General features: G+C 36.3%; 1 pseudogene; it reads left to right on the forward strand.

Moving 5' to 3' along the window:
- The first annotated feature begins 100 nt into the window (after nt 1–100).
- LOC116628884 lies at nt 101–23,440 on the forward strand (annotated as a pseudogene).
- Nucleotides 23,441–25,083: the final 1,643 nt, after the last annotated feature.

Consider the following 25,083-nt stretch of genomic DNA (forward strand, 5'->3'; position numbering starts at 1 on the left):
AATATTAAAAACCTGAAATATACCTTATCTCCTAAGGGGTGCTCAATGAAGACTTGTTTAATGTTGACTAGATTATTGAATGGACGAATGAAAGGGAAGAATGGCAGTGGACTTGAAGTATGGTGTGAAAGGAACAGTAATGAGTGATGAAGCTGAATGTAAGAAGAAGCCAGAGAAGGAAGGACCTTGCAAGCCATGTCATGGAGTTTGAGCTTAAGGGAAACAGAAATCCAAAGAAGAATTTTAAGCAAGAAAGTATATGCACTACTGGGTATTTACCCCAAAGATACAAATAATGTAGGGATCCAAAGGGGTACGTGCACCCTGATGTTTACAACAGCAATGTCCACAATAGCCAAACTGTGGAAAGAGCCAAGATGTCCATCGACAGATGAATGGATAAAGAAGATGTGGTATATATATACAATGGAATATTATGCAGCTATCAAAAGGAATGAAATCTTGCCATTTGCAACGACATGGATGGAACTGGAGGGTGTTATGCTGAGTGAAATAAGTCAATCAGAGAAAGACATGTATCATATGATCTCACTGATATGAGGAATTCTTAATCTCAGGAAACAAACTGAGGGTTGCTGGAGTGGTGGGGGGTGGGAGGGATGGGGTGGCTGGGTGATAGACATTGGGGAGGGTATGTGCTATGGTGAGCACTGTGAATTGTGTAAGACTGTTGAATCACAGATCTGTACCTCTGAAACAAATAATACATTATAAGTTTAAAAAAAAAGTATATGGTAATGTTTAAAACCAGAATATAGAAAATGGGTTATACTGGTGCAATCTGGAAGCAGAGAAGTTGATTTAGAGGATATTACAGTAATCAATTAATAAATACAGAAAATTAGGGGCTTATGCTATTAATAATTAATTATATTTGGGAATTGAGGTGGAAAAATTAGCCAGTGGATTATCAGAAGTCCAGAGGCATTGAAACCTGATCATTTTTCTTTGACTTCCTCCACAAAGTTTTGAAAAATTCATGCAACAAATATTTATCAAGCAGTTAATATGCACCAAGCTGTAAGGATAGAACCATGACCGAAATGGACAAAAATTTCTGCCCTCACATAAACTACATTCTTGTGGCAGATAATAAAATACTTAAGAAAATACATGCCAGAAATTGACAAGTACTATGAAGAAATAAAGCAAGTAAGTAGGATAGCAATGCACACGGGGGAGGGGGAGAAGATGGCCATTATGGAAAAGCTCACTGAAAGGGTGATATATGAATGTTTATAGACTTCATCCATTTCTCTCAGTCATCAGGATCACTTAGTTCAGACCCTCCATGTTTGTCCCCAAATCCCAACTCCTTAGCATGGTATACAAAAGCCTTGGTAGTCTAACTTGGTCTCTCTGTCTCTCCAGCCTCATCTCTCACCACTCAGCCTTTCCCACCCTAAGTCAAAGTCTCACACAAGTGCTTACAATTTGGAAAGTGTACTGAGATCTCAAATATGTGTGCTTTCACACCCTGCTATCTAGTATTCACCTTTCATAGATCAGCTGATATTTTAACTCTTTCATTAAGCCTTACTGACTCTTCCTTCCACTCCTTAACCAAAACCAGACAACTGTTCCTCTTCTCTGCTTCCACCATACATCCTGTTCTTATCACTTTATTTTATTCATTCAACAAACATTTGTTGGTCAACCACTGTGTGGTTGTCACTGTTCAAGGCAGTAGAGATACTTGCATAAACAAAGGAGTGGAAAAAAATCCTCCCACTTTTAAAACTTACATTTTAATGAGGAAGACAAGCAATAAACAAAATAGCATAATAAATATGGAACTTATAAAACAGTAGTTTTCAACTCTGGATGCCCATGAAAACTACATGCATTATTTTGTATATATCATATATTATAATAAAGATCTAAAGAATAATTTTATTTTTTATTTTTTTTTTTTTTTTAAAGATTTTATTTATTTTTCAACAGAGAGAGAGAGACAGCGAGAGAGGGAACACAAGCGGGGTAGTGGGAGAGGGAGAAGCAGGCTTCCCGCTGAGCAGGGAGCCCGATGCGGGACTCGATCCCAGGACCCTGGGATCATGACCTGAGCCGAAGGCAGACGCTTAACGACTGAGCCACCCAGGCGTCCCAAGATCTAAAGAATAATTTTAAACAGTTACCCAAAACTGACACAAAATGATATACAATAAAAACTTTCCACCTTATACCTGGCCCCTAGTCACCTCGTAAGTTTCTTAGTTATTCTTTCAAAGATATTTTATACATACGCAAGCAAACACATGTATATGTATTTTTTACATTTTTACCAAACAACAACATATAATACAAACTATTTTGCACCAAGGTTTTTTTACTTAACTATATATATAGGCATGTGTTTCACCTTGTTAAATAAAAAGATTTGTCATTTCTTAAAATTACATATAGTAAATTACTTTTTTGGTGTGAACAGTACTATGAATATTAACACATGCATAGATTCATGTAACCACACCACAGTCAGGATATAGAACAATCCCATAACCCCCAAAAGTATGATACCCTGTTTTAGTCACACAGTCTTCCTCACCCAAAAACCCTGGCAAAGACTCCTGTTCTCTTTCAATCTAGTTTCTACTTTTCTAAAATATCATATATATGGAAGCATAGAATAAGTAACCTTTTGAGACAGGCTTCTTTTACTTAGGATAACACCTTTGAGATTCATCCAAGTTGTTACATGTATCAATTGTTCATTAGTTTTTATTTCCAAATAGTATTTCATTGTATAGATGTATCAGAGGTTGTTTATCCATTCACCAATTGAAACATTTGGGTAATTTCCACTTTTGGAGATGATGAGTTAAAAGGCTATAACATTTATATGCAGGTTTTTGTATGAACATAGTTTTAATATCTCAAAAGAAAGGCCTAGGAGTAAGATTGCTCATAAATTGTTATGGTATCTGGATGTTTAACTTTATAAGAAACTGCCAAAATGTTTTCCAAAGTGGCTGAAGCATTTTGCATTCCTACCAGCAATGTGTGAGTTCTAATTGCTCCATGTCCTTGCCAGCACCTGGTATTCTTCATATTTTTTTTAAAGTTTTTATTTATTTAAGTAATTTCTACACCCAACATGGGGCTCGAACTCACAAGCCCGAGATCAAGAGTCACATGCTCTTCCAGCTGAGCCAGCCAGGCGCCCCTTCATACTTTTCTTAATGTTAATTATTCAAATAGGTATGTGGTAGGTAGAATCTCTGTGGCTTTAGTATGCACACTATTTGTTAAAAGGACTATTTTTTCTCCATTGAAACAGCACCTTTGTAAAAAATCAGCTCACCATATTTGTATTGGTCTATTTCTAAGTACTTTATTCTTTTCCACTGATGTATATGTCCCCCTTTTACCAATACCACACTGTCTTGATAACTATAGTTTTAAAGTGAGTTTTAATCTCAAGTAGTGTAATCCCTTCACATTTATTCTTCTTTTTCAAAATTGGTTTAGTTATTCTAATTCCTTTGATTTTTCCTATATGTTATGGAATCAGCTTTTCTATAACTACAAAGAATCTTGTGGTTTTGGTGTAAATTGTGTTAAATCTAGATTAATTTGGGGATATTCTTCATTTCTGTAGATCCTACAAATCCATGAATACGAGATTCCTCCATTTCTTTAGATCTTCCTAGATTTCTTGAATCAGTGTTTTATAATTTTCAACATGCAGATTGTGTTTACTTTTTGCTAAATTCACACCTAATTGTTCTTTTTTTGAGTTATCATAAGTTGTATTGTCTTCTTCAATTTTGTTTAATTGTTGGAGCTATTGTAAATTTTTTTAAAATTTCTTACTGATTTTTAGATATATGATAGATTTTGTGTATTGACTTACATCCTGAGTTTTTGTTAAACTCACTTGATATTTCTAAGGGTTTTTGTTTTGTAGATTTTGGGGGAATTTTTTCTGGACAAATATGTTGTCTGAATGTAAGGAAAGTTTTTTCCCCTTTCCAATTAGTATTAATGTTGTTTCTTTTTCATGAGTAATTGCACTGTTTAGGACTTCCACTACAATGTTGAATAGGAGTGGTGAGAAGAATCTCTGCTTTGTTCCAGAAATTAAAGGGAAAGCATTCAGTTTTCCAGTATTAAGTAAAGCTGGAGTGGCTATAATATTAGAAAAAAATAGACTTTAAAACAGAAAATTTTATTACAAGTAAAGAAAAACATTTTATAATGATAACAGAGTATATCCCTCTATAAGATATTAAAATTACAAACACAGATGCATATCCGCCTAAAACCAGAACCCCAAAGAAGAGAAACAGAAAGTTATAGAACTTAAGAGTGTTATGGAGAATTCAACAATAGTTGGAAACTTTAATACTCCACTTTCAGGAATGTATAGGACAACAAAGCAGAAGATTGAAAAGGAAATAGAAGACTTGAACAACAATATAAAGAATCTCGGCTTAATAGTATACTCCCCTCCGAAAAGGCAGAATACATATTCTTTTCAAGTACACATGGAACATTCCCCAGGATAGACAATATGTTAGGTCACAAAATAAGCCTCAATAAATTGAAAATCAACAAAACAAAAAAATTGTTTCTCTGAAAAGACCAACAAAATTCATAAATCTTTAGCTAAACTGACCAAGAAAAAAGAGAAGACTCAAATTACTAAAAGGAGTGATGACAGAGCAGTTGTTACTACAGACTTTAAAGAAAGAGAAAGAAAATAAGAGAATACTATGAATAACTGTTTGCCAATAAATTAGATAGATTAGGCAAAATGGGCATATTCTTAGAAAGAAACAAACTACTGAAACAAATTCAAGAAGTAGAAAATCCAAAGAAGACCCATAACAACTATAGCGCAATCTCTATATTTGTAATTTAAAAAACTTCCCACAAGAAAAAGTCCATGTCCAAATTCACTGATAAAGTCTACCAAACTTTTAAATAACTAATTACAATCAATACCTATTCTTTACAAATTGTTACAGAAAATAGAAGAGAAACATTTTCCAAATTCTGTAAGGCTGGTATTTTCCTGCTAACAAAAGTAGACAAAACCATGACAAGAAAAGGAAACCACAGGCCTTTATTCCAAAATCCTCAGTAAAATACTATCAAACCAAACCCACTGACATATATAAAGAATTATACCCCATGAGCAAGTGGAATATATCCAAGAAATGCAAAGTTGGTATAACATCTGAAAATCTATTAAAGTAAAACAGTATATCAATAAAATAAAGGACAAAAACCAAATAATCATTTGGACAGACACAGAAAAAGAAAACATTTGACAAAATCCAGCACCCTTTCATGATAAAAATAAAAAACATCAAACTAGGAATAGAATGAAGCCTCCTGACCCTACCTCATATTATATATAAAAATTAGCACAAAGTGGACCATAGACCTAAATATAAGTGCAGAAGCTATACAAATCTTAGAAAAAAATATAGGAGTAAATCTTTGTGACTACAAGTTAGGCAAAGCCCTCTTAGATATGATACAAATGTCCAAATAACAAAATAAAAAACTAATAGGTAAATTTTGACTTACCAAAATTAAAACCTTTCATGCTTCAATGGATACCATCAAGAAAGTGAAAAGAAAACACTCAAAATGGGAGAAAATGTTTGTAAATTGTATATCTGATAAAGGACTTGTGTATGTAATATATAAAGAATTTATACAACTCAAAAACAAATAACCCAACTTAAAAAATGGGCAATGGATCCAAATGGACATTCCTCAAATGGCCAGTGAATACACGAAAAGATGCTCAACATCATTAGCCATCAGGAAAATGCATATCAAAGCCATGAAGAGAGGAATGATAAATATAACCTAGCCAGTCATTCAGACTGCCCACCAGCCCTGCCTCAAGGACCCAAAGATTGAGTTTTAGGGAAAGATTATGGTAATAAAAGCAGAATACAAAATAAAAGGAACCATAACAGCTCCTTGAGGATGGGATCCGAGATAGTTCTGAGATAATTTTGATAATGATCAAGGCGAGAAAACCTGGGGGCATAAGAAACCTCCCTAGGTTCATTCAATGCCATTTAGGTAGAATTTGTCAAGGACTGAAGTTTCTGAAGACTAAGTGAAAGCAGAATTAAAGGAATATTCCTTTTTAAGTGTTATTTTATTTCTTGGTTGCTGAGGTCTAGGAAACATGAAATATTGGTAATTGGCAAACAAAAAAATCATAAACTCAGAAAAGAACATCATGTCTTTAAAAATAGTTTTTGGCTTATTATGTAGACAAAAAAAGATGAAAAAGAGGAATTTATTATTTTTTTCCTGATCAAAGTCATAATCATAATTCCATTAGCACCACTCACCTTTGCTACCGTCTTTTGATATTCTACTATGTGAATGATAAACAACTGATAACAATGAGATTGGGGTGGGTTTTAGTATAAAACTGGAAAAATCTGTATATTTAGGTAGGCCCAGTACTTTGGGAAAAAAGTGTTTGCGAGAATGTGGAGAAAAGGGAACCCTCTTGCACTTAGTGGGAATGTAAATTGGTTCCACAACTATGGGAAATAGTATGAAGGTTCCTTGACTATTAAAAATAGAATTACCGTATGATCCAGCCATTCCACTTCTGGGTATTTATCCAAAGAAAACAAAATCACTAATTTGAAAAGATCTATGCACCCCCATGTTCATTGCAGCACTATTTACAATAGCCAAGATATGCAAGCAATTTAAGTGTCTATCAAGGGAAAAATGGATAAAGAAGATGTGTGATACACACACACACACACACACACACACACACACACAGGAATACTATTCAGCCATAAAAAAAGAAGGAAATTTTGCCATTTGCAACAATATGGATGGACCTTGAGGGCATTATGCTAAGTGAAATAAGTCAGACAGAGAAAGACAAATACCATATGATCCCACTTACAGTGAAATTTAAAACAAAACAAAAACCAAGCTCACAGACACAGAACAAACTGGTTGTCAGAGGCAGAGGGTAGGGGATGGGCAAAATGGGTGAAGGGGGTCAAAAGGCATAAACTTCCAGTTATAAAATAAATATGTTATAGGATGTAATGTAAGCATGGTGACTATAGTTAATAATACTGCATTGCATTGAAAGTTGCTCAGAGAGTAAATCTTAAAAGTCCTCATCACAAGAAAAAAATTTTGTAACTATGTATAATGATGGATGTTAACTAGACTTGTGGTGATCATTTCACAATATATATGTATACTGACTCATTATGCTGTAGGGCTGAAACTAATATAATGTTACATGTCAATTATACCTCAATAAAAAAATAAAGCAAAAAATTCACTCTATTTTGTAATGGCCATCTGTAAAAAAAAAATAGAGAATATATGACATGAGACTACTTGTAGAAGACAGGGATTTATAGTTGAAGTGCAGCAGCAATAAAATTACATGGCTTTATCCCGACTGTAGTGTAAGTTTCCTCATGGTCAAAGTGAAATAACAAAGTGTTTAGCTTCCAGTAAAGCAACAATGGAGGGGGATGAGGGAGCCTTCTAGAAGTGCTTGAAAATTTTAATATCTTGATGGTGATTGCACAGATATATAAATAATTGAGCTGTACACACATGAGTAGTGCATATTACTGCTTGTAAAATACCTCAATTTAAAAGGCATTTATAAAAAAGAACAGATGCTTTCACTTATGGGCAATATGAAGTAAAAAAGATCAGATTTACCCTCATAGCTGAGACAACAAAAAATGTTTCAAATCATATGAAACATCAGTTTTCAAGACACTGGAGATCCAGAGATTGAGATATGGAAACAAATGAGGTGAGTTCAAAGATTTCCCCAGTTGATTGTCTTGAGAGATTTTTCTGTGCTATGGTGCAGAGAAGGAGAATTGAAGAAAAGACTGATGGACTCCCTGCATTGAGAAGATAGAGATGAGTGTCCAGAAAGACATAGATGGCTAGAATTTTCAGGAGAGAGTACTAAAGAGGAGAAACTGCATAGAGGTAAAACCCCAGATACCTACAAAGATTCCCCTTTAGCATTCAGCTAAGGACTGATCAGAACACACATTTGAGGAAAGTACCCTCAAGGCAAGGTAGAAAATCACCCTTTGGATTAGAGCTAACAGTGTCTGGGGTGAATGCAGAGCCAGAAACAATGCCTGTTCACACCAGCTACACTAGAAAACCTCAAAATTCATTGGGCATTGGGTAAAGTACACAGAAGGGTGGCTTTGGTAAGGGAATAATTAGACCTATATTGAACACTATTCCGGTCCTGTAACAAAACTTAAAAGCATGACTCAAAAGGATCAAAGTATTTCCGGGTACCTTAACGTGTCCCAGAACTATGTCAAGAATATTTAAAGGAATACAGACATATTCAGCATTGAACAAGGTAAAATCTACAATGTCTGGCTAATATCTCACTAAACATTACAAAGAATGAAAAGAATACATAAAAATACAAATTATATCGAGGAGAAAATTAAAACAATTGGAACTGATCCAAGGCTGACAGAGATGTTAGAATTAGGAACCATAGACATTTAAAGACATTATAACTATGTTCCATCTGTTCAGAAAATTGAGTAGAGACATGGAATATATATAAAAAGACCCAAATAGACATTCTGGAGATGAAAACTAAAATTTGTTCGATGTAAAATATGATGGATAGAATTAATGGCAGATTAGGCACTGCAGAAAAAAAAAGATTAATGTAGTTGATGACATAAACTATCCAAAATAAAACACAGTAGAAAAAATGAATTCTACAAAATGAACAGAGTGTCAGTGAGATCAGTGAATTGTGGGACAATTTACCAAGTGACTACTGGATGGATAATTGGAGTGTCTGAAAGAGGAAAGGGGAAGGAGAGAGAAAAAAAACTGAAGAAATAATAGCTGAAGATTTCTAAATTTGATGAAAACTATAAACATAAAGAAACAGGAAGATAAATTCCAAGCACAAGAAAAATGAAGAAAATTACAACTGTGTATATTATGATCAAATTGCTTAAAACCAGTGAAGAAGAGAAAAATTTTAAAACATCCAGAGATAAAAGCCATGTTATGTCTGGAGGAACAAAAATAACGATACATCTTATTTCCCCTTGGAAACAACGCACACAAGACAGTGAAGAAACATTTTTAACATACCGAAAGAAAAAAAAAGTCAAGGTAAAATTCTATACTGACAAGAATATCTTTTGATAGTGAAGGTAAAATAAAGACATTTTTTTCAGACTTACAAAAGCTGAAATAATTTATTACTGGCAGGCCTGTACTATAAGAAATGTTAAAGAAAGTGCTTCCTGCAGAACGAAAATGATAGCAGATAAAAATATAGAAAGGAATGAAGAGGGCCAGAAATGGTGTGATATTGCTATTTATAATAAATACATATTGGTCTTTGTCCACTATTCCTGGCACATATTTCCTAAAATCCTTATAATTTCTTAAGAGCCATAGGGACATCCTTTGTTATAATATTTGGTCTGTTGTCCTTAGTTCCTGAAATAGCTTCAGAATATAAAGGTGAAGTGGATGTCTTTTGTTATTCGTAACAAACCCCTTTCAACAACACCTGAGATTATGTTAATGAGGTGACTTTTGGAAAGCTTCTAGGGATGGAGGCTGGTTGCCAGGGGAACCAAGCCTGATAACAGGGTTGGAACTTTCAGTTCTATCTACCCTCCCCAACCTGTGGGAAAGGGAGAGGGGCTGGAGATTGAGTTCAGTCACTTACAGCCAAAGATTTAATCCATCATGCCTATGTAGTAAAGCCTCGATGAAAACCCAAATGGATGGGTTCAGAGAACTTCCAGGTTGGTGAATATTTGGAGATGTGAGAATTGTGTGCCTGGAGAGAGCATGGAAACTGTCCTGTGTATCTCTTCCATCTGGCTGTTCCTGAGTTATATCCTTTTATAATAAACCAGTAATCTAGTAAGTAAGTGTTTTCCTAAGTTATGTGAGCTGGTTTAGCAAATTAATCAAACTCAAGGAGGGGGTCATGTGAAACTCCGATTCACAGTCAGTTGGTCAAAAGCATAGGTAACAACTTGGACTTGCTATTGGTGTCTGAAGTTATGGGGGGGGGGCAGTTCTGTGGGACTGAGCCTTTAACCTGTGGAATTAAATTGTAGGAAACTCAACTGGTTAAGAATTGTTTGGTATGGGGGAATGCCTCCCTACACACACACATACACACACATACACACACACATCTGGTGTTAGAAGTGAAGTAGTATTGTAGTAGAGTATTGAGAGTGGAGGAGACACACAGAAGGGTGTTTTTCTTCTGGAAATGGTAACAAAATGGATAAGAAAGTGTTTTTCTTATTTAAAGCTCTTTAAAAGAAAATTGAATGTTTAGACAAAAATAATAATATGTATTGTAAGTTTTATAACATATGTAAAAGTAAAATGTATACAACAATGGAATAAAGGTCAAGAGGCAAGAATGGGCAAGCTATTTTAAAGATCTTATATTGTACCCAAACTGGTATAATATTGCTTGAACGTAGACTACAGTAAGTTAAAAACGCATGCCATAAATCCAAGACTGACCACTAAAAAAATAAATAAATAAATACATACATAAATAAATAAATAAATAAATAAGTTATAGGTAATAAGCTGACAACAAGGATAAAATGAATTCAGAAAAATACTTGACTAATGGAAAAGAAGGCAGAAAAAGAGAGAAAAAAGAACAGAAAACAGTAAGACTAATAAAAGATAGAAAAATACTAGACTCAAACCAAACCATATCAATAATGACAAAATATAACTGGTCTGAACATTCCAGTTTAATGTCATAGATTGGCAGATTGGATAAAAATGAAACAACTATCCGCTGCCTATAAGAGGTACACTTTACTTTTAAAGACACAAATAGAATAAACATAAAAGATTTGATAAAAATATACCATGTTAACTCTAGTGTAAAGAAGAGACAAAGTAGATTTTAGGGCAAAGAATATCACCACGTTAAAATAAGGATATTTAATAATGATAAATTAGTCAATCAGATAGAGAACATAACAATTATGTTTATCTACCTAATAATAGAGCATCAAAATACATGGAGGAAAACCTGATAGAACTGTTGTGTTAGGATAAAACCCAATCCTCCTCCAGTATTTCTCCTTTATTCTCACGGTACTAACACACTCATAACACTTCTGACACCAGATGTGTGTGGGGTTTTCCCAAACAAGCAATTCTGCTACACCAGCTGGGTGTCCTACGATTTAACTCAGTTCAAGTCAGTTCTGACACTATCTACCTGAAGATAGCATCAGGTATGCAGGTTAAGAACTCAGGCCCACAAGACCTGTGCTTCTGACTAATGGATTATAAATCTGAGGCTCCCACAACCCCCTCTTTGGATTCGATTAATTTGCTACAGTGACTCACAAGACTCAGGGAAACACTTATGTTTACCAATTTACTTATTTTTTAAAAATTGTATTTATTTATTTGATATATATAGAGAGAGCATGAGCAGGGGGGTGGGGTGGGGCAGAGGGAGAAGCAGGCTCCCCACTGAGCAGGGAGCCCGACGTGGGACTCAATCTCCTGACCCCGAGATCATGAGCTGAGCTAAAGGCAGCTGCTTAACCAACTGAGCCACCCAGGCGTCCCTATTTACCAGTTTATTAAAGGATATGATTGAAGATACAGAGGAACAGTCAGATGGAGAGATACATAGGATGAGGTCTGGGATGGTCCTCAGCACCAGAACTTCTATCCCCATGGAGTTGGGGTGCATCACCCTCTTGGTATGTGGATGTGTTCACCAACCTAGAAGCTCTTTGAATCCCATACTTATTGGGATTTTATGGAGACTTCCTCACATAGGCATGGTCAATTATTAACTCCATTTCCAGCCCTCATCCCCTTTCTGGAGGATGGGGATGGGGTGGATAGGGCTGCAAACTCCAAGCTTCTAATCTTAGCTTGGACTTTCTGGTGACCAATCACCATCCAGGATCCCACTTAAAGTCACCTCACTGGAACAAAAGATGCTCCTAGTGTTGCAGGATTGCAGGGTTCTTGTTTCACAGAGTCCAAGAATGAATCTCACGGACACAAAAGGGTGAAGTGAAGTGTAAGTTTATTAAGTGAAGGTGAGAGCAGAAAGGAAAGACAAAAGCTCTCTAGAGTGAGAGGGGTCCCGAATGGGTTGCCACTGAGGGCCTTTAGAGGCAGTCTTTTATTGAGAACTGACTGGGAAGCTTGTGGCCTTGAGATTCTTGTGCCATCTTGGTTTGTTTCTTTATCTCTTGTTGCATTCTGTCTCAGCGTCTCCACCTGCCAGGAATAGTTTCAGAACCTAGTCAGAGGAATCAGGGGCCTCCTCTCTCTTCTGCCTATACCTTAATCCCTTCCCTATTCATGGGACAGGACCTGTGGGCAGAAAGGGCTATACTGGGATTGTGAGGGGTGACTGATTGTATACTTTTTTATTAGTGGGGGTTAGGGATAGTGCAAATCTCCAAGAATCTGGAAGCAAGTCTTCAGGACCTTGAGGGGCCAACTGCTGCCAAGATCAGGTTCCTTTTAAACATTAAGTCACTAAGGCAGCCACGAGTTCCTTGAGGAAGGTCACACCCTGCATGTTTCAGGTATCTATCAGTGGGTTGCAAGCTGTAAGGAGATTTTAATTTAAGCTACATTTCTTTTGCCTTTGTTTCCCACATCACTAGTCCTTTTATCACTTGAGAATTTGCAAGGGTTTCAGGAGCCCAGTGTCTGGAACCAGGGTCAAAGAGCAAGTATTATAACAAAAGATGCTCCTGGTATTCTTATCACTTAGGAATTTACAAGGGTGTTAGGAGCTCTGTGCCAGAAACTGGGGCCTGAAACCAATATATATTTTTTCTATTATCTCACAACTGCAATGTGAAATATTCAAATCCACAATTATAGTCAAGGACTTCAATACTCTTCTCTCATATCTGATAGAAAATGTAAGCAGAAAATCATCAAGGATATGAAGCAGACTTGAACAACACAATCAACCAGCTAGACTTGATTGACATTTATAGAACACTCTACTGAGCAACAGTAGAATATACATTCTTCTCAAGTACACGTGGAACACTTAACAATATGAATAATATTCTGTGGAATAAAAACAAGTCCAAATAGAGGCTCCTGGGTGGCACAGAGAGAGAATTAATTCCAAAGTAAGCAGAAGAAAGGGAATAATAAAGATCAAAGTAGAAACTGATGGAAGAGAAAAAAATTAAAACAATGGAAGATCAGTGAACCCAAAATCTGGTTCTATGAGATCAATAAAATTGATAAATCTCTAATCAAAGTGAAAAAAAGAAAATTCAATGACCATTTATATCTAAATGGGGCAGCAGTTACTGAGTTTTGACTTCTTCCACTAGGGAATGCAAACATCATGTTACTGGTGCTTCTAATTGTGAAGAGAAGTTGCAAGTTCTCATTTTTATGTGAAATTTGATTTTTAAATGTTGGCCATCAATTCAAAAATTTTCAGCATTATGAGGGCCAAACACAATCCATCTGTAGGCTTCCAGGCACTATGTAATTATGGGATAAACATTTTAAGTAGAAGTTGAGAACTGAGATACTTCATTTCTTACAGAAAATTACTAGAAATTCTAGCTGTAATGTTGAATTTTTGTGTAATTAGATAATTTAATACACTTGCACCTTGTTTTATCTAGTCTCAACCCCATAGTTCTCAATCTTGACAGCATAAATTACCTGGGGAGCTTTTTAAAAATTTATTATTTATTTATTTATTTATTTTTAAAGTTAAATTCAATTAATTAACATATAGTGTATTATTAGTGATTCATCAGTTGCATATAACATCCAGTGTTCATTACATCAAGTGTCCTGACCTGGGGCGCTTTTAAAAATATGAAAGACTAGGCCTGCCTGACTGGCTCAGTCAGTAGAGTGTGCCACTCTTGATCTCAGGGTTATAAATTCAAACCCCACATTGGGTATAAAGATTATTTAGAAATACAAACCTTTAAAAAAGAGTTTAAGAAATACTGAAGACTAGATCACACCACCAGAGATTCTAATTTGATTTGTCTGAGGTGAAGCTGGGGCAATTGGATTTTTTAAAAAGTATTTAGGTGTTTCTAACTTGCAGATAAAGTACCTTTGGCATAGACTGAGATAAGAATGAGTGCTTAGTAGGACAAATTACCTATTGAATACCCAGGAAAAGGAGGATACAATTTGCTCAAGGGAAACTCAGTTTTCATTACTTCTCTTTAGTCCCAAACTAATCTCTTTTAGGGTGGTTTTTCAACTTGTGCTCAAATAAGTTGTCTACATTAACTTTCTTGATGATCACCAAACGTTCCTTCATTCATTCATCCATTTATTCAATGTTTTGTACATTGCATTTAAATCCTGGGATTCAAAGAAAATAAGATTTAATTCCTTGGGTTTTACATGTCACTATCTAGTAAAGGGAGTGAACATGTTTAACAAATCTTCTTTGTTATAATCTACTGTGTCCTAAGTCATTGCTCTTCGGCATGCAGTCAGTTCTTGTTTTCCACTGCAATTTCTACCATCATCATGGGCAACTTCAAGATTTTTTTAGATTGTTCATCCAAATTTAGCTTCAAAGCTCCTTGATGCCCACAACTCCAATAGCCATTAATTCTATCCACCTTAAACTCCAACTCTATGACTTTTACTATGGATCATACATTACAACTTAATATAATTTGTCTCTCAATATTCACCAGTGATAATTTTCTTCAAAATTGATACCTTTCTATCTCTTTTACCTCTACTACTTGGTACTGTTAGCCTATGTCCCCTTCTTCTTGATGTCCTCTCAGGAGCATCATACTTTAGGTACCATACTTTATTTCAAGGACAAATCCAATTGATTAGTAATGATGTCTGAAGCAGTATGTCAAAAATTTTAAGGCCATATCTGAGATCAAGTAGTAGTGTCTGCCAATGGATATAGGAAAGAGGGTGTCAGCATACTTGCCTCCTAGCTTTAACACTGTATTCCCAGACATCAGCGTTAACAAAATCACACATGTAACAATTAGATACAAAATTCTGACATCAGCTACCACATTTCAAGCTTTTGAACTCACAGCATTTTGGTAACCCTACCCCTGTTTCATTTATCTTATAAGAGCTATAGCTCTTAGAGTAGCTATTTGTATATCCATTATATCCTTACTTTTTTATTATTATGTTCAGTTAGCCAACATATAGTACATCATTAGTTCTTGAGGTAGTGTTCAACAATTCATTAGTTGCTTATAACACCAGTGCTCATCACAAGCTCCTTGAAAACAAGAACCATGGCTTACTCACTTCTGTACCCCTTGCAGTGCTTGGGATGATACAAAAATGACAATAGAAACTACATTTATTGGGTGCCAGGCACTGTGATAAAGCATCTTAATTAACAAAATGATCTAATTTAAGTATCACAACTGCCTTGAGCAATGGGTGCTATCTTTTCCACAGTATTACAGATGATGAAACTGAGTCTCAAAGAGGTTAAATGACTTGTCTGGGTCAATTAAAACTTGGACTAGAATCTAGGCCTGACATCAATACCCATGATCTTTATGCTGTACTCAAAATTTGCAGAACCATGAGTCTCCATGGACTGGGAGTGTGGGCTCTGGAATCTCTGCCACCATGTGGAGGCTGAGACAGCCAGGAACACGTGCATAGTGCCAGCAGTTCATGCCTATGAGAGCATGAGCCACAGAGGCATGAGGGCTGCATGGATGGAGGGCCGTGGATAGGTGGAGGACTGCGGTGCAGTTTGGCTTGAAGAGCAGCTGGGCAAGGTGTGAGGCAACTGCTGGTCTGCTAAGGGGCTGGCAAGCACTGGACTCCCTGAGTCAGAAGTGGATTTTGCCCTGTGCCATAGAATCATGCTTCACGTTCACACCTTAATGGTGCAGATGACTGGTGCCAGAGTTGAAAGTGACTTGCCCAAGGTCACCCAGTGTAATGTTGAAGCTCAGGAATACCTGTGTGAAATGTCACAGCCACATTTGTGATTTTATGAGACATCAAAGAAAATGAAAACAGGGGGAAATTTCTCCAAAGGTACTTCATACTGGATACCAGAGAAGATAGTTATTTTTTAAGTTTTTATTCAAATTCTAGTTAGTTAACACACAGTGTAATAGTTTCAGGATCCAATATAGTGATTCAACACTTCCAGACAACACCTGGTGCTCATCACAAGTGCACTCCTTAATCCCCATCACCTATTTAAACCATGCCCCCACCCCCCTCCCCTCTGGTAACCATCAGTTTGTTCACTATAGTTAAAAATCTATCTCTTGGTTTGCCTCTCTCTCTCCTTTTGCTTTTGCTCATTTCTTTTGTTTCTCAAGTCCCACATATGAGTGAAATCATACGGCATTTGTCTTTCTCTGACTGACTTATTTCACTTAACATAATATTCTCTAGCTCCATTCACGTCATTGCAAATAGCAAGATTTCACTCATTTTTATGGCTGAGTAATATTCTATTGTATGTATGTACCACATCCTCCTTATCCATTCATCAGTCAATGGACACTTGGGCTGTTTCCATAACTGGACTATTGAAAGTAATGCTGCTATAAACATAGGGGTGCATGTATCCATTTGAATTAGTATTTTTGTATTCATTGGGTAAATATCCAGTAGTGCAATTGGTGGATCCTAGGATACTTCTATTTTTAGCTTTCTGAGAAATCTCCATACTATTTTCCACAGTGGGGGCACCAGTTTGCATTCCCACCAACAGTGTAAGAGGGTTCTCCTTTCTCCACATCCTCACCAACACCTGTTGTTTCTTGTGTTGTTGATTTTAGCTATTCTGACAGGTGTGGGGTGATATCTCATTATAGTTTTGATTTGTATTTCCCTGATGATCAGTGATGTTGAGCATCTTTTCATGCATCTGTTGGCCATCTGTATGTCTTCTTTGGAAAAATGTCTTTTCATGTCTTCTGCCCATTTTTAATTGGATTATTTATTTTTTGAGTGTTGAGTTTTATAAGTTCCTTATATATTTTGGATACTAATCCTATATTGGATATGTCATTTGCAAGTATCTTCACCCATTCCATTGGTTACCTTTCAGTTTTCTTGGTTGTTTCCTTTGCTATGCAGACGCTTTTTATTTTTATGAAGTCCCAATAATCTATCTTTGCTTTTGTTTCCCTTGCCTCAGGAGATATATCTAGAAAGAAGTAGCTATGGCCGATGTCAAAGAGGTCACTGCCTATGTTCTTCTCTAAAATTTTCATGGTTTCAGGTCTCACATTTAGGTCTTAATCCATTTTGAACTTATTTTTGTGCGTGGTGTAAGAAAGTTGTTAAGTTTCCACTCTTTTGCATGGTGCTGTCCTGTTTTCTGAACATCATTTGTTCAAGAGATTGTCCTTTTCCCTTTGGATAATCTTTCCTTCTTCATTGAAGATTAATTGACAATATAGTTGTGGGTTTATTTCTGGGTTTTCTATTCTGTTCTGTTGATCAATTTGTTTATATTTGGACCAGCACATACTGTTTTGATGACTACAGCTTTGTAATATATGTTGAAATCCAGAATTGTGATGACTCCAGCATTGCTTTTCAAGTTTGCTTTGGCTATTTGGGGTCTTTTTTGGTTCCATACAAATTTTAGGATTGCTTTTTTTAGCTCTGTGAAAAATGCTGGTGATATTTTGATAGGGGGTGCATTGAATGTGTAGATTGCTTTGGGCAGTACAGACATTTTAACAATATTTGTTCCTCCAATCCATGAGCATGGAATGTCTTTCCATTTCTTTGTGCCTTCTTCAATTTCTTTCATCAGTGTTTTATAGTTTTCAGAATACAGGTCTTTCACCTCTTTGGTTAGGTTTATTCCTAGGTATTTTATGGTTTTGGGTGCAATTGTAAATGGGGTTGATTCCTTGATTTCTCTTTCTGCTGCTTCATTATTGGTGTATAGAAATGCAACAGATTTTTGTACGTTGATCTTGTATCCTGCAATATTACTGAATTTGTGTATCAGTTCTAGCAGGTTTTGGTGGAGTCTTCAGGGTTTTCTATATAGAGTATCATGTTATCTGCAAATCATTACAATTTTACTTCTTCCTTGCCAATTTGGATGTCTTTTATTTTTTTCTTGTCTGATTGTTCTGGCTAAGACTTCCAGTACTATGTTAAATAATAGTGGTGAGAGTGGACATCCCTGTCATGATCCTGACCTTAGAGGAAGAGCTCTCAGTTTTTCCCCATTTATGATATTCACTGTGGGTTTTTCATATATGTCCTTTAGTAATGTTGAGGTAAGTTTCCTCTAACCACACTTTTTTGAGGGGTTTTTATCACGAATGGATGTTGTACCTTGTGAAATGATTTTTCTATATCTATTGAAAGGATCATATAGTTCTTATCCTTTCTTTTATTAATGTTGTATATCACGTTGATTGATTTGCAAATATTGAAACACCCTTGCAACCCAGGAATAAATGTCCCTTGATTGTGGTGAATGATTCTTTTAATGTGCTGTTGCATTCAGTTTGCTAGTATTTTATTGAGAATTTTTGCATTCATATTCATCAGGGATGTTGGCCTGTAGTTCTCTTTTTTAGTGGAGCCTTTACTTGATTTTAATATCAGGGTAATGCTGGCCTCATAGAATGTATTTGGAAGTTTTCCTTCCTCTTCTAGTTTTTGGAATAGTTTTATGAGAAAAGGTATTAACTCTTCTTTAAATGTTTGGTAGAATTTGCCTGTGAAGCCATCTGGCCCTGGACTTTTGCTTGTTGGGCGGTTTTCATAACTGATTAAATTTCTTTGCTGGTTATCAGTCTGTTCAAGTTTTCTATTTCTTCCTGCTTCAGTTTTGAGAGTTTATATGTGTCTAGGAATTTGTTCATTTCTTCCAGGTTGTCCAATTTATTGGCATATAGTTTTTCATAATATTGTCTTATAATTGTATTTCTGAGGTGTTGGTTGTTATTTATCTTCTCTTATTTGTGATTTTATTTATTTGGGTACTTTCTCTTTTCTTTTTGATAAGTCTGGCTAGAAGTTTACCAATGTTATTAAGTTTTTTCAAAGAACCAGCTCCTAGTTTCATTGATCTGTTCTATTGTTTTTTTAGTTTCTATATCATTTATTTGTACTCTGATCTTTAATACTTCTTTCCTTCTGCTAGCTTTAAGCTTTGTTGTTCTTTTTCTAGCTTCTTTAGGTGTAAGTTGTTTATTTGAGATTTTACTTGCTTCTTCAGGTGGGCCTCTATTTCTATATATTTCCCTCTTAGGACAACTTTTGCTGCATCTAAACGGTTTTGGACCATTGTGCTTTAATTTTCATTTGTTTCCATGTATTTTTTATTTCTTCTTTGATTTCCTGGTTGGCCCATTCATTGTTTGGTAGCATGTTGTTTAACCTCCATGTATTTGTGGTCTTTCCAAAATTTTTCTTTGGGTTGATTTCTAGTTTCATAATGTTGTGGTTAGAAAAGATGAATGGTGTGATGTCAATCTCTTTGTATTTGTTTCGACCCGGTAGGTGATCTGTTCAGGAGAATATCCCATGTACACTCGAAAAGAATGTGTGTTCTGCTACTTTAGGATGGAATGTTCTGAATATATCTAAGTCAATCTGGTCCAGTGTGTCATTCAAAGCCATTGTTTCCTTGTTGATGTTGTGTTACAATGATCTGTCCATTGATGTAAGTGGGGTGTTAAAGTTCCCTACTATTATTGTATTATTATCAATTAGTTCCTTTATGTTTGCCTTTGTTTTATATATTTGGGCACTCACATGTTAGGTACATAAATATTTACAATTATGATATCTTCTTGTTGCATTGTCCCCTTTATGATTATATATTTGCTTCTTTGTCTCCTGTTAAGCTTTGTTTTAAAGTCTACTTCTTCTGAAAAAAGTTGTTTGATAAGTGTTTCTCCATCCCCTCACTTTCAAGCTGCATGTGCCTTTAGGTCTAAAATGAGTGTCTTATAGGCAGCATATAGATTGGTCTTGTTTTTTATTTATGCATTCTGACACCATATGTCTTTTGATTGGAGCATTTAATCTATTTGCTTTCAAAGTAATTATTGATAGATATGTATTTAGTGCCATTTTATTACTTGTTTTGTCATTGTTTCCTGAGATTTCTCTGATCCTTTGTCTTTGTCACTTTTGACAAAAGCCAACACCTCATATTTCTTGCACGGCTGGCTTAGTGGTTATGAACTCCTTTTGTTTTTGTTTTTGTTTTTTTTTTTTAAGATTTTATTTATTTATTTGACACAGAGAGAGACAGCGAGAGAGGGAACACAGCAGGGGGAGTGGGAGAGGGAGAAGCAGGCTTCCCGCAGAACAGGGAGCCCAGCGCAGGGCTCAATCCCAGGACCCTGGGCAGATGCTTAACAACTGAGCCACCGAGGCTCCCCGAACTCCTTTTGTTTTTGTTTGTCTGGGAAACTCTTTATTTCTCCTTCTATTCTGAATGATAGTCCTGCTGGATAGAGTGTTCTTGCCTGCAGAGTTTTCCCATTCAGCACTTTGAATATATCATGCCAGTCTCTTCTGGCTTGCCAAGTTTCTGTGGAGAGATCTGAAGCTAACTTTATGGGTCTTCCCTTGTAAGTTAAGGACTTCTTTTGTCCTGCTACTTTTAAGATTTTTCTTTATCACTGTATTTTGCAAATTTCATTACAATATGTGTTGGTGTTGGCCTGCTTTTGTTGATTTTGATGGGGGTTCTCTGTGCCTCCTGTATCTGGATGTCTGTTTCCTTCCCCAGATTAGGGAAGTTTTCAGCTATTATTTCTTCAAATAAATTTTCTGCCCTCTTTTTTTCCTCTCTTCTTCTTCTTCTGGGACTCCTATAATATGAATGCTATTACGTTTGATGGAGTCACTGAGTTCCTTATGTCTATTCTCATGTTGTGTAATTCTTCTTTCTCTTTTTGTTGAGCTATATTATTTTCCATTATTTTATCTTCTATATCACTTATTTGTTCCTCTGCTTCTTCCAGTCTGCTGTTTATTGCATCAAGCCTGTTTCCGATCTCATTTACTCTTCATTTCTGACTAATTCTTTTTTAACTCATTTATCTCTGTGGTAAGGTTATCACTGATGTCTTCTATTCTTTTCTCAAGCCCAGTGAGTATCCTTATGATCATTGCTTTAAATTCTCCATCAGCATGTTACTTATATCTGTTTCTCTTAGATCTCTGACCATGGCCTTATCTTGGTCTTTCATATGGGATAAATTCCTTCATCTTCACATTTTGTCTAGGTCTCTGCCTTCTTCTCTGTGTTAGAAAAGGCAGTCATGTTTCCTGCTCCTGAAAGTAATGACCTTTGAAGAAGAAGTCATGTAGTGCCCAGGGCTTGCCACTTCAGGGAATGTCTCTGTTGTGTGCCATGTGTACTCTGCTGTTGTGTTTTGGCTGCTCTATCCTTCAGGCCAGTCATCTGCAGCGGCTCTCCTTGCCTGCTCTGGGCAGTGTTTGGTCCTTGGCCAGAGTGTGGTGATTTTTTAACTACATGTGCTCTGAACTGCTTGTGAAATGAGACCTGACACTATCTCCACCAGAACTGAGGCCCTGCAGAACTCTTTGTTTGGGGATGTGGTGTAGGCAGTGGTTTGTGCTGATCTTCTGGGGGAGGGACTGAGGCATGTGTGACTAAGAAGGGTAGTACTACTGGAGTGTAGAGTGGTGGGGTTTGGTGTAAGCAAGTTGGGCATCCAGTGTTGGTGCTACACTGCTTCCCACAGGTGGCTCTGTGTTTATGCTGAGGGACAGTGTAGGAAAATGGTGCCAGACATCTCCTTTCTTCCTGGAGAAGTGTCTCCATGAACACTACCTCTCAGGGACACACTGGGAGAAAAACAAACAATCTCCCCATGTGTGTCCCAGGCATTCTTCAGATTACTGTTTCCATGCTGTCTGACCCTGTGTTGTTTGCCTGCCTTCTCTCCAGGAGCAACACTGTGCCCTCAGGCTCTATCCCAGCCAAGCTCACTGACCTCTAGGCTTTAGGGGTGCCTGGGTGGCTCAGTCATTGGGCGCCTGCCTTCAGTTCAGGTCATGATTTCGGGGTCCTGGGATCAAGCTCCACATTGGGCTCCCTGCTCAGCGGGGAGTCTGTTTCTCCCTCTCCCTCTACCCCTGCTTGTGTGCTCTTCTCTCTCTCCCAAATAAATAAATAAAATCTTTAAAAAATTAAAACTCCAGTCTAAGCCCTGCTGGTTGTAAGAACTCATGAAATTCAGCCCTTCTTATTTTCCAAGGCAACGACTTTGAAGAAATGTTCTCTTTGTGGGTTCTTCCATGTGCTCCTCTCTCTCTCTCTCTCTCTCTCTCTCTCTCTCGCCCTCTCCACAACTAGGGCTCCCTCCCCTCTGCAGCACCCACAATACATTTCTCCCCAAACCAGGTCTCCACACTTTCTACCTTCTTTGATGTAGACTCTTCTCTCCCTTTAGGTGTGGAATTTTTTCTGTCAGTTTTCAGGTTGATTTCTGGGGTATTTAGGATGATTTGATAGTTATCTAGTTGTGTTCGTGGGATGAGGTGACCTCCTACTCCACCACCATCTTCTTCTGTCCAGAGAAGATTGCTTTGTATGGTACATGGGTAATCCACAAGACCTACCTTCTGGATCATCATACATTGGAGCCATTAATCTTACCTACATTTCAAAGGTAGCAATGCAAGTAAGCTAAGACCAAAGGCTGAATTTTTTCTTGTCATGAATGCAGGGATGAGGAAATATTTCCTTACAAGCTAATGATCAGCAGGATCTAGTAGAATGAGTAAATATGTTGAACTAAGCCATAAAAACTACAAGACCAAAGCAGTCAGATTCACAGCATCATTCTGATGACATAAGTCAGCAGGGTGAATATAGGAAGAAGCAAGCATCTTAGAAAACTGGCATTGGTGGTATACCCATCATTACTCCAACTCAGTAAGAAGTAAATAAATATGGTGAAAGTATTGGCAAATAATTTGAAGTGGTCATGAAACCATCTTCTTTACTCCTAAACCTCCTTCAGATAGTGCAGTTATCAAAGCTGGATATTGTGTTAAGCAAGGAGTGGTGATGAAGCAACTGGAGTAGAAGATATTTTTTTCATTGGATGAAAACACAATAGGCTACTTCAAATCTGAACTGGAGAAGGAATCTCTCCAGATAATACCACTTAAAGAAGATCATGAAGTACAGGAATGTAGACAGAGCAATGTAATGATGAGGGACAATCTCTTTGAAAGTGTAACATTGTTTTAAACTTTCTATGTGCAGGCTGATAGCCCTGAAGAGATGCACAGGTGGATTAAAGAAATCTCTGGGACTGACTCAAAAAAAACAAGTCCCAGGACTTACTCAGTACTTACAACTGATCATAGAAAGTTGAGTTAACCAAACTGCCTTTTACAGTTATGGTAACTGACTTTGTCAACAACAATGCAAACTTTCTCGACAGTCATCAGGTTGTATAAGTATATTTTTTAAATGATAAATTATGAAAAAATGGAACTTTAATGTGAAAAAAATCACATTAAGCTATCTACTAAAAATTAATGTACTGAATTGGCCCTAGAGTTTCAATTTCTATGTTTTATGTATTTTGAAATTTTTTATACCACACCACTTGAAATGCACCTTTGTTCTAAGAGTACATGCAAACTCATACATGCATATGCATTGGATAAACTCTACATTACTATAGTTTGCATGGAATTTTAAATATCAGGTGAAATTTAGCCACCTCATAGGAATCTATAGTGTTTTGTTAATTTGTACCACTTTGTTTTCAAAGTCACTAGTGTCATAAATAAACACAACATACTAGGGACTGTATGGCAGTGCATTTAGAATGGTCATATTTAAGGATATATTTAGATTTGATTTTGGTGGAAACAAATCAAAATTAATATTTACAACTGATAATTATTTCACTGCAGTTTTTTTCACTGCAGTTTTAGTAAATGATTGAATATGTGCCCTTTGTTACATTTAAAATCTTAAGTTATATGAATGTGTGACATATTCAACACTAAATAAATACAATTAAAGGAAAGGTGAAAAGACTATGCTGTTATTGGTTACAGTGAGATTCAGGGAAGAAAACTAAATTTGTCAGACTGCCAGACAAAATAATAGGTGTAAAAAATGTTGAGTTCTGCTAATTAAAGAAATATAAAGAAACATGACCTTTTATTTTTATTTTCTGCATTTTCATTTTTTGTTCTTCTAAAATATGTGGGATAATTCCTAGTGTCGATTGAGAATATACACTGAAATAAAAGGATAAAACTGGTAGGCTTCCTTTTAAACACAATTTAGTTGCAACCGGAACACTGCATTCTAGTTTAGGCTGAATCTTCAGGTGGCAAAGCTGCCAAATTTGGCTTTGGTGACAGAGCTGATTTCTTAGTGGAAACGATAGTGGAAATGATGGTTACGTGTCATTGCTTTAAACTCACTCTTAAAAATGCATTGTCTTGGATTGGGAAAGACAAATGCCATATGATTTCACTCATATGAGGAATCTAAAAAGAACAAATGAGTAAAGAAACAAAAAGCAGAATCAGACCTATAAATACAGAGAGCAAAGTAATGGTTGCCAGGGTGGAGGGGGGGTGAGGGGAATGGGCAAAATGGGTGAAGGGGAGTGGAAGATAAATATTTCCAGTTATGGAATGAATAAGTCATAGAAATAAGAGGCACAGCCTAAGGAATATAGTCAATGATATTGTAATAGCACTGTGGTGAGCATAGCATAATATATAAACTTTTCAAATCACTATGTTGTACACTTGAAACTAATATAATGTTGTGTGTCAACTATACTCAAAAAAATTTAAAAACAATGTAATTAAAATGCATTGCTTTAAGAAGGAACTTGCACATGTATGCTGCATGGCTCATGCTTCTGCTCTGGGTATGTGTTTTGTTTGCTTTTCAGATAATAAAGTCTCACACTGAGTTACTAAAAAAAATCTGCAGAACCATAATAATGATCCAAAGAACACAAAACTTTAGCATAAGCATAGTTTAAT

This window comes from Phoca vitulina, unplaced genomic scaffold (assembly GCF_004348235.1).
Source record: "Phoca vitulina isolate PV1807 unplaced genomic scaffold, GSC_HSeal_1.0 scaffold142, whole genome shotgun sequence".
Lineage (NCBI taxonomy): Eukaryota > Metazoa > Chordata > Mammalia > Carnivora > Phocidae > Phoca > Phoca vitulina.